Genomic DNA, 20990 nt, shown 5'->3' on the forward strand with positions numbered 1-20990 from the left:
ATTGCTCAGAACAATTTTGAGGTAACTAGCTGAGATGATTCAGCCTAACAGATTACTGTAGCCATTATTTGAGACCAGTCCTGCACTTTCCCATTTATACAGAGCCTGGACAATGAATGATACAGCCACCTCTTCCAAAACTTGATAATTAACCCAAATTTTCGTTTCAGGATCCCCCAAAGATACTGTCACCATCCAGATAGCAGGAAGTAAAATTAAGAATATGATGCCCACATTCCCAAGAGGTTGAGTGGGTAGTTTTACGTCATCCAATGAGTTATGGATATTTGTCTTTGTTTAGGGGTGTTGGTTATAAGTTCTTATTGGTAATGATCAGAAGGAAAAGCTAAAGAAAGGAAATTAGATTCAAGGATGTTGTTTTGAAAAGAAAAAGTGGATATAGATATGATAGAACAAAATAATAGATTATTGAATCTATTTTGAAAAGAAAAATGTGAGAATATACATGTGATAAGATAAAAGGTAGATTATTGAACTACTTTTAGTTAGCAACAACTAATAATAAATGTTTTACATTGAATTGACTTCTGTACATTGTATACAAATTTCTATTGATACAAATTTGAGATTAATTGTGTTAAAACATACTGTATATGCCTTTCTACTCTTGTTCAAGGTATTGTGTTGGTACAACTCATTTAACAATCTCATGCAAATTTTTCATCCTTGAAAATTGCTATTACCAGCTGTTTAGAATAATAAATCCAAGTTAGTAGTTAATTACCTATTTAAATCCAACTTACAGTCATATGCTTTCAAGGTCAAGCAAAGATATATTTTAGATAGAGAGGTCACCTTCAAACACTTCATAGATTGACATAATATGGCATTTAAGATGTTTTAATAACATTGGTTATTTTGGTCCTTTTTTATGACAATGATTCATGTCTGCTCCTGGCTGCAACAATCTACTTCAGAGAAGATGATGGGCATCATAGAAACTCCACATGGAGTTTACTTTCTTTGTGGAAAATGTAAGCCACTGGTAAGAAAATGTCCTTGCCACAACTACTGATAGTATGCTGTTCCAATGGGACAAGCAGAACACAAAAGAAAGTGACTGCCAAACCTTGCCAAGATAAGGTGGGAGAATCCTTGAAAATCCCTGCTTCATAGAAAAGTCTGTCAGATATTCTAGTCCTGTAGGCCAAAGATGCATGCCCCAACATTGCAGAGGAACTTTGGGTGACTGCCTAGGCAGTCAGCTGTTTTTACATTTCTCACATTATTTTGGAAGTTGCTTGCACATACTTCCTGCTTACTCAGTTATTATTATTATTATTTCCTTCTTTGGTCCCTGAGGTAGTTAAACACTAGATATTTATAATTATAGTTTTCCTCTTTTACCAGATGTAGAAAGCAAGTTATAATAGTATGAAGTAAATTAGGTACAAGACTTTGGACTCACCAAAATAGGATAGCTATGGAGCACTTTCTCTGAATTTATCAAATGCAAATGGACTAGATATTGGCAATGTATTTATTGCCTGTATACAGTTATTTTACTTATTGAATATAGTTGTTCTTATGTTAGGTATAGTTTTTTTTTTATTTTATACCAAAAGTGAAATGTAGTGATATTTTATTTGTATTTTAATAAATAAAGCTTGCCTGATGGTCAGTGCAAAGCAACCACACTAGTCATCCATATAGGTCAGGCAGGGGTTGTAGATACCCTTAATCCCAGCAGCCACACCAGTTAGTCATAGAGGCTGGGTGGTGGTAGTGCACACCTTTAATCCCAGCACTAGAGAAGAATATAAGGCCGGATGAGACAGGAACTTACTTTAGTTCAGTCTGAAGATTTTAAAGGGGTAAGAGATATCTAGTGGTTTGGTTGCTTTTACCTTTCTGATATTTAGGTTGAACCCAATATCTGACTCTGGGTTCTTATTATGCATGCTATACACCACAACTAGAAACAAGTTTTTCCAGTAAATAACACAATCTTGAGGTTCACAATGTGATAAAATATTCTACAACATTAATGTAATGACATATGTCTTTAATCCCCGCAAAAGTAAACAGATCTTTGTGACTTCTAGGGCAGCCTGCTCTATACAGTCAGACTGTCTCAAAAATGTCTTTGATCAAGTAAGAAAATGAACATAGTGCCTACCATGTATAAGTGACCTACGCAAAGAGCTTGAATGGCACATAGAAAATAGATGCCTATTGAGTTGAAAGAAGTAATGCAAAATAGGGAGATGCTACAGGCTAATTTATAGGAAGGAGTATTTTCTGAAGGAACTTTAGCTGAACTGTGGGCTTCAATGACTCTTTATCTCTTTTTATATGCACAATCTCAATATTTATGGCACACTGTTCTTTTGTTTGATTCATGTTAGTTGTCTTATCTTAGAAATAAAATCCTGAGAACCTTGAGAGGCCAGAGATCTTGGTGACCCCCTCTTTGCAACCCCATTAATTCCTGATAGTGCTGACAGTATAATAGTTCTATGTAACTGTTTGAGCATTATTCAAGGGTATCCTTGCATTACTATCCAAGTATCATCCTGACACATTATTCTACCCATTCTTTATTGTAACCTTCATAGACACAAAGAGAAGGAAAAATACAGTTCAATCAAAAGCACTTAAATAGTAGTTCTGGAATCTTCTTTTTGTCTTATGTTTACAACAAATTGTGTGAAAACTTCTGAATAATTTAGAGCAATAAACAGTATACTTTCTCTGTGGCAGGGATGTTTTTATATGTTGATTGGAAGTTTTTGGTTTTTTCAAAAGTAGATTATATCTTTTTTAGTTCTAATGCAACTTAATGTGTTGCCTATTAATATGAGCAGTCAAATTAACAAACTTGGATTCATACAATTTTTTAAATACCATAAACTGAGACCTTTACTTTCTCTATGGCATGGATATAATAAAGTATATTGAAGGCAGAGTTGCTAGATCTGTGTTTGCCAATGATTGCTGTCCAAATGGTCATTGACCTTCCTCTGAAGGCTTTGGAGAACCCTCTATCATTTTCCCTTTCTCTAATTTAGTTAATATCCTGTCCCTCACCTACAACTCTGCCACAATAACTCAAAGTCAGTGTACTATGGAAAAGAAATTAAATATTTTTAAATGCCAAAATTCAATGTTAGATGTTGGCAATAACACTGAAGTAATTTGTCTGGGAACAGGTCAATCAATTATAATGAAGGATACATGGAAATTACATAAAATTCTTATTAATTACTTCACTTTTATTTGCTCATTGGGAAACCTAAAATATAAATCAGTTCCCTGAACTGGGGAATAGTGAGAAAAGAAAAACCCAGTTTAGTAGGCTGCAGGTACAAATCAGTTGTAGACCATTTGTATAGTTTGTGCAAGGCCTTGAATTTAATCCCTATCACCACAGACACTCAAAAGGAAAAGGTGATCTAGATAGAAAATAAGACAGTTGACAGACTCGGTTTCTAAAACTTGTGCCATGCAAAAAAACGTTGACCATGCCAATGCCAAACACCTTAAAAAAACCCTATCGAGGTAACCACCTGCTACCCAGGTCAATCTGTTACAAGTGTAAACATTACAGAGCCCTCCCTGTATCTACCAAAGTGTCAAAACTACGAGATACATATGAGAAATCTCTTTCTGTGTATCTATGCACATCTAGGAGTTTCCCTTTGTGGGAGTGGCTACCCATATTGTGATCTTCCCCTAATCAACATCTTGATATCTCTCACTTTACCTATTTTACCTTTATTCCTCTTAGTTAAATCATGCAGCAAGTTCACAGGAGTCATCAGCTCTGTTCTCTTCAATGGTCATTGACTCCCAAAATCTTTCATGAGCTCCTACTTAGATACACTTCTCCAATAATACTCTTTCTTCTGGCCTCTCCACATTCCTAGATCAATTCTGTTCTTCAGTTTTAAGCTCAAAACCTCTTCTTCCACACAGCTAACCACAAGCTAACCTCCTAATTTTTCATCTCACATTAGTCTCATGGTGCCTTCCATGATCTTTCTTTTCAGTTTTATGTTTTGAAGTAAACATTTTCCTAAAGCTATAATCACTTTAAAATATATTTTGCTGCAACCATGATTCTTCAACAATATGGCTGACTAAACAAAACCCAAAAAGTACACCTAAAGATATGCTAACATAAAAGAGGGAATTTTCACAACACCCTACTCTACCCCTAAACAAATATCACAAGACCCTATCCTTACAGGCAACTAAGGAATGCTGAGAGAAGGAGAATTAATCTTCTCAAGGGATAAGATTCTTGATTGTTTATCTAATACAAACTGGTGAGTCTTGAAATCATATATGTATAAGTAAAACTAGAGAGACTAAACATGCTGTGTTTACACATTGTAAGTACACATATCTATCTTCATATGTATATGAGCATACATTATACAATATGATATATATGTATAAAAAGAGAGCAAGACAGAGCAATAACAATGGAAAATTATGTCAAGAATTTAAGAGGAGTGGGTGGGAATAGTTGGAGGGAGGGAAGAGAGGGTGCAATGATGAAATTATATTTGAGTTTCAAAATTTTTAAAAATATTTTTAGTCTGTCTTCATAAATCTGAAAAATATCTGTAATATGAGGGTTCCATAATGAAAATACATGTTATGACTTTCTGTTTAGAAACAGTAATAACTGTTATACAATAATAACGATCTGTTTACAAACTAAAAATGTGGCTTTCCTTTTAAAGGCAGGAGAAGTGCCAGAATTATCAGTATGAATATTAATTAAAGAAAGAACAAGGAACAAATAATGTAAGAAAGTTATGTTGCACTTAAATGTTAGCACATCAAGTACTCAAATACAAATTTAAAATAATTGTCAAAAATATAGTAGAATAAAGACAATCATTTGTTCTTTTATATCCAGGAGAACATGATGTGTTTTCTTAAAATCAATTAGCAGATAAGTGTAGGTCCAATTTAAAGTAAGCAAAGATCTGCAGAAATGCAAGGATTTAAAAATAACAAGAATGGAAATAAGTAATTCACTCACTGTCATCTAACATTTATTGAAAACATTAATTAACATTTCTTACTGTGGGTAAACATTGATTAAATTATAAAAGATAACTTTAAGCTCTGACTCCATTAGATTTGTAGACTTAATAATATTATGAATAGTGTTGTTTTGTTAAGTGCACAAATATTAAGAAGTGCTTGCTGAAATCTTAGAAGAGGAACATGATAAAAGGAGTGCTGGTGCAGAAAAATATCTCAAGAAGTTTCAGAGATGTGTTGTTTTGAATTTTCTTCAAGCAATTCTATTTTGTGGACAAGCACTGTTTTTTGGATATAAACAGTAAGCTCATTTCCTACTATGTAGCCAGAGGTATCAATATTTACCATCTGGTTTGACTTTATTTAAAAATAAAAGGTAATTTTCAAGAAAATTACAGATTCTTCAGTACTTACTAAGTGATTTCTGTATGTTAAAAATTTCAAGAAACCATTCGTGCAATTTCTTTGACAAACTTGTACTGATTTCCATATGAGAACTAAGACAATTGGGATTAAAGGACATTTTGAATCCTTTGTAAAAACATTTGTGTGTGTGTGTGTGTGTGTGTTTCTGTGTGTACCACAATATGTGTTGGGAGGATGGGGCCACCTATGGGAGTCAATTCTCTTCTTCTACCCTGTGGTGCTTGGGGATGGAACTCAGGTCATTAGTGTTGGCAGTCACCATCTTTACTCACTTTGTCATCTTGAAGACCCAGGGTTAAAAGTTTTGATAAAGATAATTATAATAAATATATGATAGAAAAGACACAATGCTAGTTATCTGCTTGCACCCAGGATGTCTTTGATTGTAAATGCTACCAAATTTACACTAACAGCTTTCACTAGGAATGTTTAGTGGAGATTGTATTAAGTATGGATGATAAAAATTGGTTTTATTATAATGTGAAAATTGGAGGAAATAGGATTAATCACATCCAACATCACGAGAGACACTGTCATAGTTTCTATTATATTATATTCTACATATTATATTATATTCTACATCTGAGAAAGTTAGTCATCTGTCCTTTGAATGTTAAGCATGAGCATGCACGTGTGTGCACACACACACATCAAAGAGATAAAGAACTCTATTATTTTCTATACATGTATTTGCTACTCTTGACAACTTTCTTTAATAAAGCCATGATGCCTTTCTGTTCATCATTAAAATCAATTAAATTGGGCATGGTTGCTCAATCTTGTAACCCTAAGCATTTAGGAGGCTAAAGTTTGAGAACTACCCCATGTTTAAGGCTAGCTTAAATTACATGGTTCAGTGTGTACTAATCTAGTCAGGCCTACAGAGCAAGGCTCTGTTTCAAAATAACAGAACGAGCAAACAATCTCATAATGTCTACCTAAGTTTTATGTAATTTGTTTTTATTTGATGATCAAAGCTGGAGAAAAATCTCTTTTATATTAACTGGTAGAAAAACTAGAATTTCCCCATTGAGAAAGAGTAAAAATTCCTCTGGAATTTTATTTATAACCTACAGTTTATGGCAAACTTGGTGTCCATTTTATAGTATTGCTGGATAGGTTAGGTTTTCCCATCTTTCTTAGTATGTTAAGCAGTGACCAAATTCAGCATTGATTACACTGTTGAATAAACTTTTAAGAAGTGTCTTGTGTGTAGCAGGTGTTCTGTAAATCTTAAGTTCCCCTTAGCAATTCAGTTAAGCACATCTTGGAATCAACAAGCCACATAACTGGGAAGTGGTGACATTGCATGAGACAGGAAGTAGAGAGAGATTCAAAGAGAGATCTACAAAGAATTAAGAAATATGTTAATTTTGTACTTGATATTATATATATATACATATATATATATATATATTTGATTATGGTATTTTTGTGTAATATCTATGAGTTACTTTTCCCCCGAAGAAGCTACACCTACATTGGACATTTTATCAGGGCAAGTAAAATGATGAAGAAGATGTTGATGCCAGTGTGATGGTTAGAATGCTGCGTTTTCGGAGGGATGGAAGGTATCTTGGGAACTCTTGTCCCTGTGAATTGCCATTTATTTCCTTCTGTTTTGGGTGAGTTAATAGGTAACTAGTGGGTAATCATGTGGAATATATGAGCAGACTCCTAACTTCCATTAACTCAAAAGTGAAGACTGTCATGAAATTGCATCTGAGAACTATAGAAAGAATGCTCCACTTAGCTCTAGTCCACCTACTTATGTATTTGAAAAGGGTTTTAATTAATGACTTTCTTTGTTCTGTTACTATAAGAACTTCATTAAGTGGTTAACCTACTGTAATACAGTATTTGGGGAATCCTGAATATGTGTTTCCAGGCCACAGTCACTGATAATTGGCTCCAGAATAAACTATCTCTTCCCCTTTCAGGTGTGTGCAGTGTATTTTTGCAGCAAGACACCCCATCATTTCAGCCCATTACTATCTCCAAGGAATGACCAAAAACATCTAAAGAACCTACATGGTCCTGTTACACACAGCATGCATGCCTATTCCTTAGCTTATTAGCAATGTGTAACAGCCCCTTAAACATTTGTAGAGATCGCCTTTTAAAGTCCTCACTCCTTCATTCTTAGTTCCCCTTTTTTCAGTCTACTGTGCGCTTTATAACAATAAAAAGCATTGACTTCAGAAGTCTGCTCTTCCTGACTACTCAGTGTTCATTTCACCTCTCAACAATGAAGTTTCAAAGCCAGATGATTTCTACAAATGCTTCTACAAAGCTTTTTATCTCAGAACAGTTTGCAGCCATTTTAAAGTCCTGACCTTACTATTGTAGTGTCTCAGCCATTTCCATTCCCTTTCTCTCTCATAACAGACGAGTTCAATGTTGAAATTCTAAAATGCAGAACTTAATAGCATTCCCCAGTGCTCACTCACCATGCTCACCTGATGCCACTACTCATTCAAGTTTTAAACTATTTCAACATTCCTATGGGAAATTCCCATCTTATTGGGTTTCTTGGTCAAGAATGAATCCCTTTTCTCATTTACACTTGATGCTTTAATTTCTTTAAACGTACTGATGTTCTTCCTCATCTCTCTTTCTCTTTCACTCCCACTTACTTGTCTAGAAAAGTCTTATATCTTCAAGTCTGGATTGTAATGATACTACAGAGCTCATCTTTCTCACACTACCCTCCTAAACTATGACAATATCATTGGTTAGTTTTTCCTTTCTCCAGTAAGCTGGTCTGAAAGTTGTTTGAAGTAGAAGCCAACAATAGGGTTCAATATTTAATCAGTTTAAAAAATAATCAAAATATCAACAATATTGCATGGCTTGGAAAGGGTACAAGTATTCAGACTTCGGTGTGGTGTTCATGAGGTTTTTATTTGTACCCAGGTCGACTATGTATACTGTCTCTGGCTTTCTGAGCTACAGGCAAAGGGCCTACATGATTCACAATATCCAAAGTCTGTACTATGAGACTTTTTAAAGAGAAAAACGGTTGTCTCTTGCGTTCTGACCTTGGTCCAAATTTAGTCCCTGGAAACTTGGGAGCTTGTTCGAAATAGGCACTTGGACTCTTCATAAAACCTGTTGTTTGAGAATCTGCTGCATAACAGGATCCCCCGAAAATTCTAGATACAATAGGTTCCAGAAACACCAGTCTATAACTCATCATGATAGTTGAAAATAGTTTGTTTAAAAATTCAACTGTTTAAAAATATAAAAAAAGAAAAGGTGACCAAGATTACAAAATGTATGAGTCATAGCAGATACATGAGATTTAAGACAAATTTAGGCTATTGTGAAACAGTAAAGGACAACTCATTAGAACAAAAATAAAATAATAAAACAATGGAAAATTAAAGAAGCTTGAAACTATACATTTTTCTAGTGTGTCTGTCTGTTGTGTTCTCTGAGACAGAAAAGCCCAATTGAGATAGCCCAGGATGGCTTCAAACTGTCTATGTAGCAAGGGTGGACCTTGAAACTTTGAGCCAATAAAGTGTCTAGGGTATGTTTCTGGGGATAAAGGTCAGCTAATGCTTTCTAAATTACATTAAGTATGTTTTTAAGTCTAATCTTTTAAAGTAGTGAAATTTGGGATCAATATTTTTTGTGTGACAAAGCCTTTGATCATGACAAGCACTTACATGCATGTATTCACTGACGTTGGCAGTCAATGAAGTTACTACAGACTGTTTGGTTACTTACCTTTCAAAATAGTGTGACTTTCACTAATTTTGAGGAAGGTAAAACTTTTTTTATAATATATGTATTTTAAACCATCATGTTAGCCTTGTAAGTTTTAGCACAGCCTACATCTAATAAAAATGTATTTGTACTGTACATGGTTTTAAATTTCTAGCTAGGTCAACTGGATTTTACATAGATTTATTTTTTATGAGTGCATATTTTAATTACATTTCTACACATTTATAGGGCAACAAGAAGCTCTTTAAGTATCTAGACAATCCCATATCTTTTGCATTCAATGAAGTGTTAAGAAGTCCGGCTTAAAAGTGTAGTTTATCAAAAATACTGTGTATAATGCCAGATCACAAAGCCTGAAATCTTACCTGTGCTTAAAATACTTTGACTGATTGTGTCTCTTCTAGTAGTACTATTATTTTATTATATAACTTTTATAATTATTGTAAAACTGATGATCAAGTAGGTATTCCAATTAACACACTGTGTTCTTATTGGTGATACAAATGTGTTAACCAATATAAAACAATGATATGTCAGTGCTTAGCACTGAATTCTTTGCTTCCTTCATACCTTTCTGATTATGTTTTAATTTATTCAAATGAAGAGTTGAAGGTAAAGAAATTATGCTTCAAAAATACTGTATTTTAAATATGTTTGGAAAAGACACATTATAATACAGTGCACACTAAAATAGTGGAACTTTATCAATAGTAATATTTGACATATATTTTTATTTTTTTATATCTTTATCAAATCACTTGCAAACCTAGAATGAAACATTCTGAAAGTTATGCATCAGAGAGTTCATATCAAGCTGTTTGTTAAGTGAATTATTTTAATTTCTAATACCACAAGGTCACGAGGTTCAAAATAAAAGTTCTTCCATTTTTAAGAGAGTGGCAAGTATACATCTTGTCCTGGAGGTGTAGAGGTAATCTATTGGTGCTCTTTCTTTGTTCCATTAACTACTGAGATGAATAACTTTCAGTACTTTTATCATATACTGAAAAAACAAAACTAAGATACCAATGTTTACCTTCAGTACTTACTGGTATTATTACAAACTTTATCTTGTTCAGAGGGAACACAGCTGTTCAACTGAAAACTGTTCAGTTTTCAAAAGGGTATAGCAATGGGAAATTATATAGTTTCCTCTCTATCTATCTATCTATCTATCTATCTATCTATCTATCTATCTATCTATCTATCTATCTCCGTGTGTGTTCATGTGTATATATATAACATATATATTTGTATTTGAATCTGTAGGAGTACAAGGAAGCTATTACTAATTTTGAGGATAGTAAAACAAATCATGTGAACCTCCTTTTATTTTTTAAAAACTATTCTTATTTTTTTAAATTGTCACAGAAACTCAAAAGCTCTGTAGTAGTGTGCTTGCCAAGCATATGTGTGCCATGTTAATCTTGTCATGGGAAAAAAATAGCTTATAGGTGTTTAGGTATATAGGTATTATAATAGAACTCTTGGTACTCATCTCTATACAGTGAGTATTAGCATATTAAGAACATTAGCTACATCATTGAAATAAACAACTAATTTCTAACCATTTATAGTAGGTGAGTAGGGGATCTAGTTTTAATGTCACTGACACGCCCTGGCAAGGAGAGCCTCTAGGAGAAGTGAAATTGTCGAAAACTTTACCTCCAAATGGATTTTGAACTATATTTTGCCTTTGAATTTCTTCTAGGAGGAATGGGATAGAACTTATCAACAATTGGTACCTTAAGAGGAATTTACATATCAAAGTTTCTCTAATGGATGATTAAGAACCAAGGCTCAGCAGGTATGTGCACAAAGAGTGTACAGGCCAGAAAGAGATGAAGTAAACACTTATTGTGGGGTCACAGACACTGAGCATACAGAGGTAGAGACATGATGTTTTACCTAAGGCAGAATAGTACTGAAAGGGTGGTAGCAAAGGTAGAATTGACTGACCTCGTATTATGATAAGACTGACCTTGGCCTTTCTCTCTGTACAGGGCTTATGATGCTGTTGATCAGCATGAGATGATCTTGTGTGAATACCATGTAAACTTACCTGTACATCCATGTTAACCTATTTCACCAACACACTGAAAACATCTGTGGTACACTTCGATCTTCATAAACTTACAGTGAGAGTTCTCCTGCTGGGATACTTCACAATTTTACACTTTGTACATTTTGAATTTCCCCTAAGTATTTATTTTATTCCAACACATGAAAAACTAGTGAGAGAGAGAGTAATAGAACCCTTTTAAAATATATAAAATACAAGAAGTGTTGTGTCTACCATCACATTAAATATGGATGTGCTTAATAACATGACAGGACATTTGATGCTGGTTGTTTTGAGTATGGGTACATGTAGCCATTTTGATATATCCCCATTACTGAAAAAACTCACTAATTTCTTCTTTATTCCATTTTTCAAAATCATAAATTATGTGTGTAGCAGATATTCCCATTCCTATTTCCTTCTTAATAACTTTTGAAGTTTAGTAGGCTTGCATATTTCACTTGGGTTTTGTACTGATATGTATATACTAACATTAATTTATATGTATAGATATAAACATTCTACTAAAATACACATTAAAATATCCCTAGAATAATGAATTAGATATTTGCAATCGTCAATAATTCTAAAACTACGATTGTAAATTCATTTTGTGGTATTAGCTACATAAATATGACAGTGAGAATTTTTTTCTTTTTCTTTTTTCCTTTTTTTTTAAATTGATTTTACTGAGCTATACAATTTCCTCTGCTCTCCTCCCTTACTCTCCCCTCCCCTTTAACCCTCTCCCATGGTCACCATGCTCCCAATTTTCTCAGATCTTGTCTTTTTCTACTTCCCATGTAGAATAGACACTGAGAAATTAATTGAGAATTGCTTAACCTGTAATTTATTTATTCAGTCACATAATCATGCTTTTTTTCCTCCCTTCTTTCCTTCCCTCTTTCCTTGATTCTCTCCCTCCCTGCCTCCCTTTCTTCCTCCTTACCTCCTTCCTTCCTTCCCTTCCCTTCCTTTCCCTTTTCTTTTGTTTAGAGATTGAGTTTCTCTGTGTAGCCCTGGATGTCCTGGGACTCACTCTGTACGACCAGGGTGGCCTCGAACTCAGAGATCCACCTGCCTCTACCTCCTGAATGCTAGGATTAAAGCTGTGTGCCACCAAGTCCAGCATTCATTTCTCTGCTTTTCATCTTTAATGACTGATAGTTTGTCTTCGTTGGTTTTCAGAATTGTGACTGAAACCAAAGGTTCTCATCTTCTTTATACTTGGCCTGAAATGTCATGATGATGATTGTTTTATTTTGTTTCCTGGTACGGACCTAGATTCTGCTGCTACTCAGTCAAGAACCTTACCAGCTTCATCTGTCGAGAATAGTTAAAGAGGTTTGCTTTCTAAAATCTAACACCAGTAAATTATAGTCTGATTTCTTTATTCCAAACCACAGCTATGAGTTTGCCACTATAGGCGGAAATCAAGAGATCATAGCTTTTCATCACTGACCAGATTTTCCTGACATAAAACCTCACGATAAAATAATTTCACGAAGTCGAGATAGTGGATTGCAACTTGATAAGGGTATCTGCGTCACACATAACTTGATAAAACATAATTTGATGAGAACATAATTGTTTTAGGTTGCCTTAAAATAATTTTCAATTGATGGTATATGTCTTAGTTTGGGGGCAGGTCTAAGTTTTCAAAATAGTTGTAATCACCTATATATAATGGTTAAATATTAATTCAAAATAAGATTCTCAAAGCATGCTTATGGGTATACTTACAATTAATTTGAAAAGATGATGCTCATTGGCCTATGCCTGCAGGTATTGGTTGAGAACCCTAAAAGTAAACATGAAGAAAAAATAGAATAAGGACCCTATAAGTAAGGGCCTAGCCAAGGTACTTATGCAATTGTCTTTGGTAAGGCCTGACTGAAAAGTATCTGGAATGCTATCCACGAACTCCACATGAAAATCTTAGCTCCATAAGTTTTCCAGTTGAAGCAGGTGCGCCTCTGTTTGTCTTTCTGCTCAGGAAAAAAAATCTTATGTCAGTTTGATATTGTAAGTGAACCGGCAAAAGTCTACATCACATGTTAGGTTGAGCCATCATTTCACATAAGACAATTGTTGTTTGTTCCATAGACCCCAAGAGGATATTAACCTATGGGAAAGAAAATAACACTTGACAATCATCATTTAAATGTCCCTTATCATAGCAGTATCAATTTTGTACTCATTTATTTTTGAATGTGAAGTCGAGGTTAAAACAAATATTAGCTACATTTTTAAACAAACTCTTAGTAATTTTAATTTCTTATTTTAAACAGGAAAAGTTTCTCCAAGCACTACAAACAGGACAAAGATGTTTTAAATACAGATACTTTCTCAAAATACAAGCAAATATTTTTGATGAGCCAAGTAAAATGGAGTGAAGTAGATACCATTAAAATTATGAAAAATATATAGAAAATATTATTCTGTGATTTGAGCTTATTAAAATAATGAAATAACAGACCCAGCAACATAATTTGGTATGAGTAATATAAAAATATGTAAATTGCAAATTTTAGTCACAATTTTAAAAAATTTGATGTGATTATATTTCACAGTATCCAAGATTGAATGTATTATAGCAATAACTTACTCTACCTCTCATTCCTTATAATGGTGGTACAACAAAGGAGTTGTGAGTAAAATAGGAGAGAAACAACCTGAATAAAAACTTCCCTTCTTATCTAAATTTTATTTAAAAATGCATTTAATATTAATAAATTTGTATGACTACTTTTTTGTCACTTCGAGAAGTTAGTGCAAAGATTCATTGCAGCAACTGTGACACTAAATGTTCAAAATTAAGATTCTGTTGTATGGGAACTTTAAAATATTTAAAATAGAAAAATCAATTTCTTTAGGGGAAAGGTGCATAAAGCTTATTCTCCCTAACATATTTCAGGAGGCAGAGATACAAAATTAGCTATTTTCAAGAACAGTTAAGAATCTATGCATAGTGAAGATACACTTGTTATCGATTTATATGATACAAAGTATAGATTGCACTGCAACAAAGAATATCACCTCGCTACACTGTAGTAATCTACTCCACCTGTTGCAGTTCCAATTTAATTTAATTTCACCTAATTGTTCAGTACTCATGGAGGGAATATTTCTGGTTTTGATAACACAACTGCGGCAAGTAGAATAGGCGCCCCCTAGTGGTCACATGTGACTACTGCAGCCAGAACAATTTGTGATGTGATGTCATTGTTAGGATTTTTTTATTCAGTTTTCCCTCACATGGAAAATAATATACTCGTCTAAGGTTTTTTGAAAAGTATTTATCTGAAACTTAACAAGCAAAAATATTTTCTGATCAGTCTGTTTCAGATTTTTAAAAGGTTAATTCACTAAAGTTAATTCTTTTCTGAGTGTATCCTTCCAGCCTAATCAGGACATTTTCTGTGTTGTTTATTGTTTGAATGGAATTATGTAGCCCAGGCTAGCCTCAAATTTATGGCATTTTCATGTATCTCTCTCTCACGACAGGAATACTTCACTGTGCTCTCTGACTCATGGCTCACATCCTTCTTTATGGTAATATTTTCATCTATCAACATATCTTTCCCCATCAGCTAACTATAAATTTCAGAAACATTTTATGATGCATATATTATCAGTTCAAGTCTTTGATCTCCCCTTACCTTATTGAGCTACTACAATTTTTAAATTCCCACAATAAATTTGATTTTTGGCAGTGCGAGGTGGTCCTGAGCACAACCGTGTTTTATATATTAATACAAATACATGTTTTAAAGCGCACCTTTTAAAGTTTTTCGAGTCTCATATAATTACTTTTGACTTATAATTGATATATAAAGTGACATAGAGGATAATTCTGTGATTATTTAAGAAGTTTTACTTAACATTATACAAATTATTACCAATATTGAGACCTGAGCCAATGGATGCTAGCATCACAAAAGAGCTGAATGCACTTCTCTGTACATTCCCAGATTATCATAGTCATTTAAGGAGGAAACTTCTTCCATTTAGGATTAAAGGAAGACCACAAAGAGACGGCGTGTTTGGGTACGGGCAAACCACAGCTATAATGAGCGATTTAACTAATAAACAAACATCTTCCCATTGTGAAACAGGTACTTTTGGTAGAAACAGCTGATTTTGTGAAAAAGCGTTGAGTCCTCTCTTGGACCCATAAGATAATGGAAGGCAAAATAAAAGTCTGATATTTATATTGTCACTTTGTGTGTTTGCCCTTTATTTTGGTGGAAGGCACAGAGATAAGTCATTGTCCCAACACTGTTGCCGCCTTGGATTCCAAGAAGAATAAAACCTTACATGACAGACCTCTGCCAAATGTACAACATCTTGCACATTTTTCTATCCATTTGCTATTAATAAACAGTGATTCCCTCACTTTTCAATGTGAATAGAGATCTTTAAGGATTCACACATTTTTGATTTGGAGAAGCCATTATATGATGTCTATCTCCTGACTTGTGTTCCAACTCAGGCCTGGAGAACGTTAGATCTGAACAGATACTGCGTAAGTGTTTGACACATTTTTGAACTGGTAGGCTGTTTGTTACTCCAGGTGCCATGGAAAGTGTTCTCCAAGCCTTTGTACTTTGAACCCCAACTTGGCTTTTTATCATTTCTCTCCATTTCTATTTCCTGATACTTCTTTCTTTTGGGGCTTTCCCCTAAACATTTTAAGCTTCTTTGCTTCTTTTCTCTAATGCCTTCCTGTCATGAGGCTATTTGTTTGCCATCTGCCTGAAGGGCATGGTCTTTTTTCTTTATCTTCTCCATTCTTGGGTGGCTGCTGTGACTTTATAGCTTTGATTTTTTTTCTTTTAAATTCTAATAAAACTTTCCTTTGTGCTTGCATCTGAATCCATTCTTAAATTGTTTTATTAATGAGACTAAAAGCCTAAAAAGGACACATGATTTCTCCTGTGTCAATATAATGTTAAATGAAATAATGTTTCAACATAGTTTTAAGCCCATCCTGTATATGAAAGGTATTCATACAAATGAATGGGAAAATAGTCATAGAAGGAAAGAGATTTCATTTTATAAAGTTTTTTTTTTTACCTGAGTTCATAGATTTGTTCTTGTTGTGATTGCATATTTACCATACTCTATAGTTCAGAGGCATTGCTTTAAAAATGACTGAAGGTCACTGGTTTGTTTCCTTATGAAAATGACATAATGGATTAAAGATGGACTTCTGTAGCTAGTGACTCATGCTTGCATTTGTACATTTTTAAGGGATGTAATTTATAGAGTAAGCATCCATTCTTGAGCTGTGTCAGACGTCAGTTGCTCAAATTAAAAAAAAATCAAAGCTTACATAAGTCTATGTGGCCAATCAACTAATATAAGTTTAATATAAGCCTCAAAGATTACTCTTTTCTTCCTGATGTGAATATGTATGCATATGATGCATAACACAAACACAATTACATCTTCTGTGCTCATGTCAGTAATAATAAAAGTCATAGTCTTCAAGGTATTTACATATTTGTACTAAGTTTCTAATTTTTAAGCCAAGAATGCAAATGTATTTTTGTTCATTCTGAATTTATTAAGCATTATGTGATTCTCAAGGACAGTATGACGCAGTCAAAATTTTAAAAGCTTTCTCTTATTCTGTCACACAGGCAATGGACTATGTGGGAAAAGAACCTGAATTCAGAGTTAATAGAATTCTCTCTATGGCTTCTGCACTAATAATAACTATTCATGTAACCAAAAGTTAATCAAGAACCATTTTTAATCTTACTTTAGGCATTTTTTAATCAGTAGTGGCCAGAAAGGTGTCTTTGTGGGTAAAGAACATGTAGCATAGGCCAGCTAGCCCGAGGCCAATCCCTGCAGTCCACATAGGGGTGGAAGGAGAGGATCAAAGGCAGAGTGTTGTCCCCTGACCTCAGTGAATGCTCAGACCTGTCCCACACAAACCTCTCTCTTTCTCTTTCTCACTCATTCTCTCTCCTCTCTTTTTTATCCTTTCTCCTTCTTTCTCCCTCTCCTGTCTCCATCTCTCTGTCTGTCTCTGTCACTCTCTCTGTCTCTCTCTCTCTAACAGACACACAAGAACATTACATTGATGTTTTAATTTTCAAAAACCCATACACAGTATGGAATCCCTCAGAACTATGAGAATACTTTAAGTCCATTGATTTATTATTATGTTTACTAAATAATTCATGATTACTTTCACTGCTTCATCTATATTTTGAAAAATTATGAAGTATCTTGTTAATATTACTAAAAATAATCTAATAAAAATAAATAGCATTTTGGTATCAGAAACTAATAGTCATAGTCAAATGTTCAGCTCACTTACATGCTGGTACTGTTTCCTAACTATATGTATGACATCTATTTAATACTTCTTTACAGTATTATATCTTGATATTTGTTGCATACCAATATAATTTGTGGCAGTGATTTAAGCAGGGAGGGAATGGACATCAAATTCTGCTTTGACAGTTGTATGACTCTAAGCACAGGTTCTGTATTTTCTGTCATGTTCTTATGACCTGAAGTAAATCAGGCTTCAAAAGTTATGTCTCCAATGATCATAAAAGGCACAGGAGTCACAGTTTAAGATCTTAGTACAGAAAACTGAATAATTACTTCAAAATTATTTTATATGAACACAAATAGTGCAATTTTAGACTCATAAAATGACAAAAAATCTAACTATGGTTTTCATAGGAAAGTAATTGGAAATCAAAAGGGAGCTATGATGGCAGCCATGAACCAAGTATAAATGGCCTTTTCTTTTCTTGTTTCTAGTGTCTATGTCACCCGCAAAGATACAAAATCAGAAAACTTCTAACATGGGGGTCAGAAAAGGTGGTATGAAATAGAATAGTGGCCTCTAGTTAGTTAGTTGAATAGATGCCCATGACCGTCTTTGTCCTTTGAAGCCTTTACACACTAACCACCTATGTGTCCCATATAAATCTAATATGTTTAACGAACCAGGAATTTTCTAGTCATGAAGTTCCATCTTAGCCAGGAAGTTAGCAACACTAATGTTAAGCAAGATATTAGTGAATTCCTATTGAGAATTCTCTACTGCAAAGTGATTTTGGAGTAAAATAATATATATTAATTTTTTACTAGTTTTCTACTGAAAGAAAGGGAGGTTTAAATCTAAGGGTCAGTGCTATGTATATTATTATAACATCATTCAACAATAATATGTAAAGTGATATTGTAAAATATTGAAACCATCTTCTGATACATGGGCTCTGAATTTCACAGTAAATATGAATAGGCTATGGATAATAGGTATAAGAAAAAATAACAAGTTGAAGTATTTTTGGAAAATTAGAAGCAGCAATCAAACTGCACTTCATTGACTTTGGAGAAACCTTACTTGGCTAAAACACAGTGGGATGGCTGGTATCCCAATTTATTCTACAGAAAGTGATTTGGTTTTTATTAAGGTTTTCATAAAAGACATATTGCTCATCAGTCACCTATGTTTATATAACCTTTGACCACATTTAAATGAATGTCTACTCTTCTGCAGAAACACATTTATCATTTATTTTAATCATTTCTATCCTGTCTCTGTCTCTCCCACTCCCCCCCTCTCTCACACACACACATACACACTCAAAACTCTATATAACTTTTGTTTTAATGATGCCGGAGATGAAACTGAGAGCTTCACAGATTAGACAAACACTGTACTGCCAAGAACACACCAAGCCCCTACAATTTCTTATATTTTTGGTTGTGAGCCTTGCCTTTAGTGGCTGAGCCATCCCTCCAGCCTACTTCCAAATTTTCTTAATTTTGTCATTTATTTATTAGCACCACCAAAATTTCTGTGAAGGTATCCATAACATAGAAGGCAGGGAAATAGTGGAAGTCCTATGAAATCTTTAATGAAATAGCATGGTATTGTTTCTTTTTTATTTATTTATTTATTTTTTTACATTTCAAACATAGTTTTCCTTCCTACCTCTCCTCCTGCCCTTCCTCATCTCCCCCCAACCAACCTTTGATTCACTCTTCCTAATGGGTAAGGGCTCCCATAGGAAGTCAACAAAGTCTGGCACATTAAGTTGGGACAGAAGCATGGTATTGTTTTAATCTGTTTGTACAGTTAAGTGTATGATCACAAATATAACTTTTCAACTTATTTACTATTAGCTGTCTTATTTGCATAAGTGATACTAAAATATTGGCCCTAATTAGTTTGTGGTTAAGTTGAAAATAAAATAAGAACACATACTGAAACTATATAACCAGATATAAATGCTATTACTCTGTAAAAAGAACAGCTACAACTAATAAGGATGCTATGTGACTATTTTTTTAAGCACTTTCAGCTTTGTGTTGCTTTTCTTAGAAAATAAATGAAAGAGGAGGAGAGTACAGTCTAGAACATAAGGATAGAATGTTGGGTGAAATTTAACTCTATAATTAATTTTTTAAATTGCAAGAAATAGAAAATATTTGAAAATAGATTGGGTATGGTGGTGCATATATTTAATCCCCAAATTCTGGAGTGAGTGATAGTGAGAATCATGAATTTGAGGGCAGCTTAGTCTACAAAGTGAAAGGTAGGTCTACGAAAAACAAATTGGGTGTGTGTATACATAATGCAAATTTAATATAAATAGATATTAGGAAGAATATCATAAATGTACCTGTTATGTAATATCTAGTAAAATGAAGGAATATAAAATAACTCCAACTTTCTTTATTACTATGGATCACAATTATATATGTTCAAAGGTTGGCAATATGAATCCCTGGAATTTTGCTCTTGTTAGAAATAACATTGTGTGAAGAATTCTGGTTCATTTAACTTTACCATTTTGACTTCTGTGTGTTTATCACATTTCCAGAACTTAAAAAGGTTTCTTAAAGCCATCTATTTTTCTTTCTAAGGCATTATCAGGTTATATGTACATATAAAAATGACTAGAATTTGTGTGTGTGTATGTGTGTGTGTGTGTTGACAGAGTCTCACGCAACTTAGGCAACTGAACATGTTATATAGTTAAAGATGACCCTGAAACTTCTGATCCTCTTGCCTCTGCTTTTCAAGTTCTGGGCCTACAGACCAGGGTCATCACATCCACTTATGGATATTTAGTTATAAAGTTTACTATAGAAAAATAATCATTGTTTCTTAAGTAACATTTATATAGCATAAGGAAGTTGGTAATTGTTATACTATGTTAACAGTAAAGTATACCATTATGGTTTTGACATCATTAACTCTTTTTTGTAAGGTTTGGAGCTGAACTACCATTTAATTTAGATCACAAGCCATAATTATGTTAGTTTTGCCCCTGCTAGTAAGAATCTCTTACATTCACTTCAAGCAATAAAAGAAAAACAAGAGACATTTCCACTTAGTTACTCATAAAAGATGAATGATCCAATGTAGGACAGTGGAGTGAATGGGACAATTGCAAGTTCAAGACCATAGGTGAGGATAGACTTTTGCTTGTGTAACAATTTCCTGTGTGGTTGAAGAATCACAGTTGCTGTTTACTGAGATTAAAAAAAAACAAAAAACAAAAAACTATGATCTTCCCATTATAATTTAAAATCAGTTTTAAGAACTGTAAAATCTTTGAATCTTTTTTAAGTTTATAGTATTTGAAAAGATATTAGTAAGCAGTCAGTTTAACTGTTTTTTTTTTTCTCCCAGTGCTAAAGACGGAGCTGAAGACCTTCATGTGTGCTAGCCAAATGCTTTTTACTGATCTGC

The 20990-nt window shown here is 33.7% G+C and overlaps 1 protein-coding gene across 2 annotated transcripts in view; it reads right to left on the reverse strand.

The window, feature by feature from the left end:
• Positions 1-20990, reverse strand: part of Htr2c (5-hydroxytryptamine receptor 2C) — a 252455-nt gene that overhangs the window by 222788 nt on the left and 8677 nt on the right. For both annotated transcript variants that reach the window (XM_057759543.1, XM_057759544.1), the window contains exon 2: positions 12992-13049. The gene's annotated coding sequence lies outside the window, so the exon portion shown is untranslated. The remainder of the gene's footprint in view (positions 1-12991; positions 13050-20990) is intronic.

This window comes from Chionomys nivalis, chromosome X (assembly GCF_950005125.1).
Source record: "Chionomys nivalis chromosome X, mChiNiv1.1, whole genome shotgun sequence".
Lineage (NCBI taxonomy): Eukaryota > Metazoa > Chordata > Mammalia > Rodentia > Cricetidae > Chionomys > Chionomys nivalis.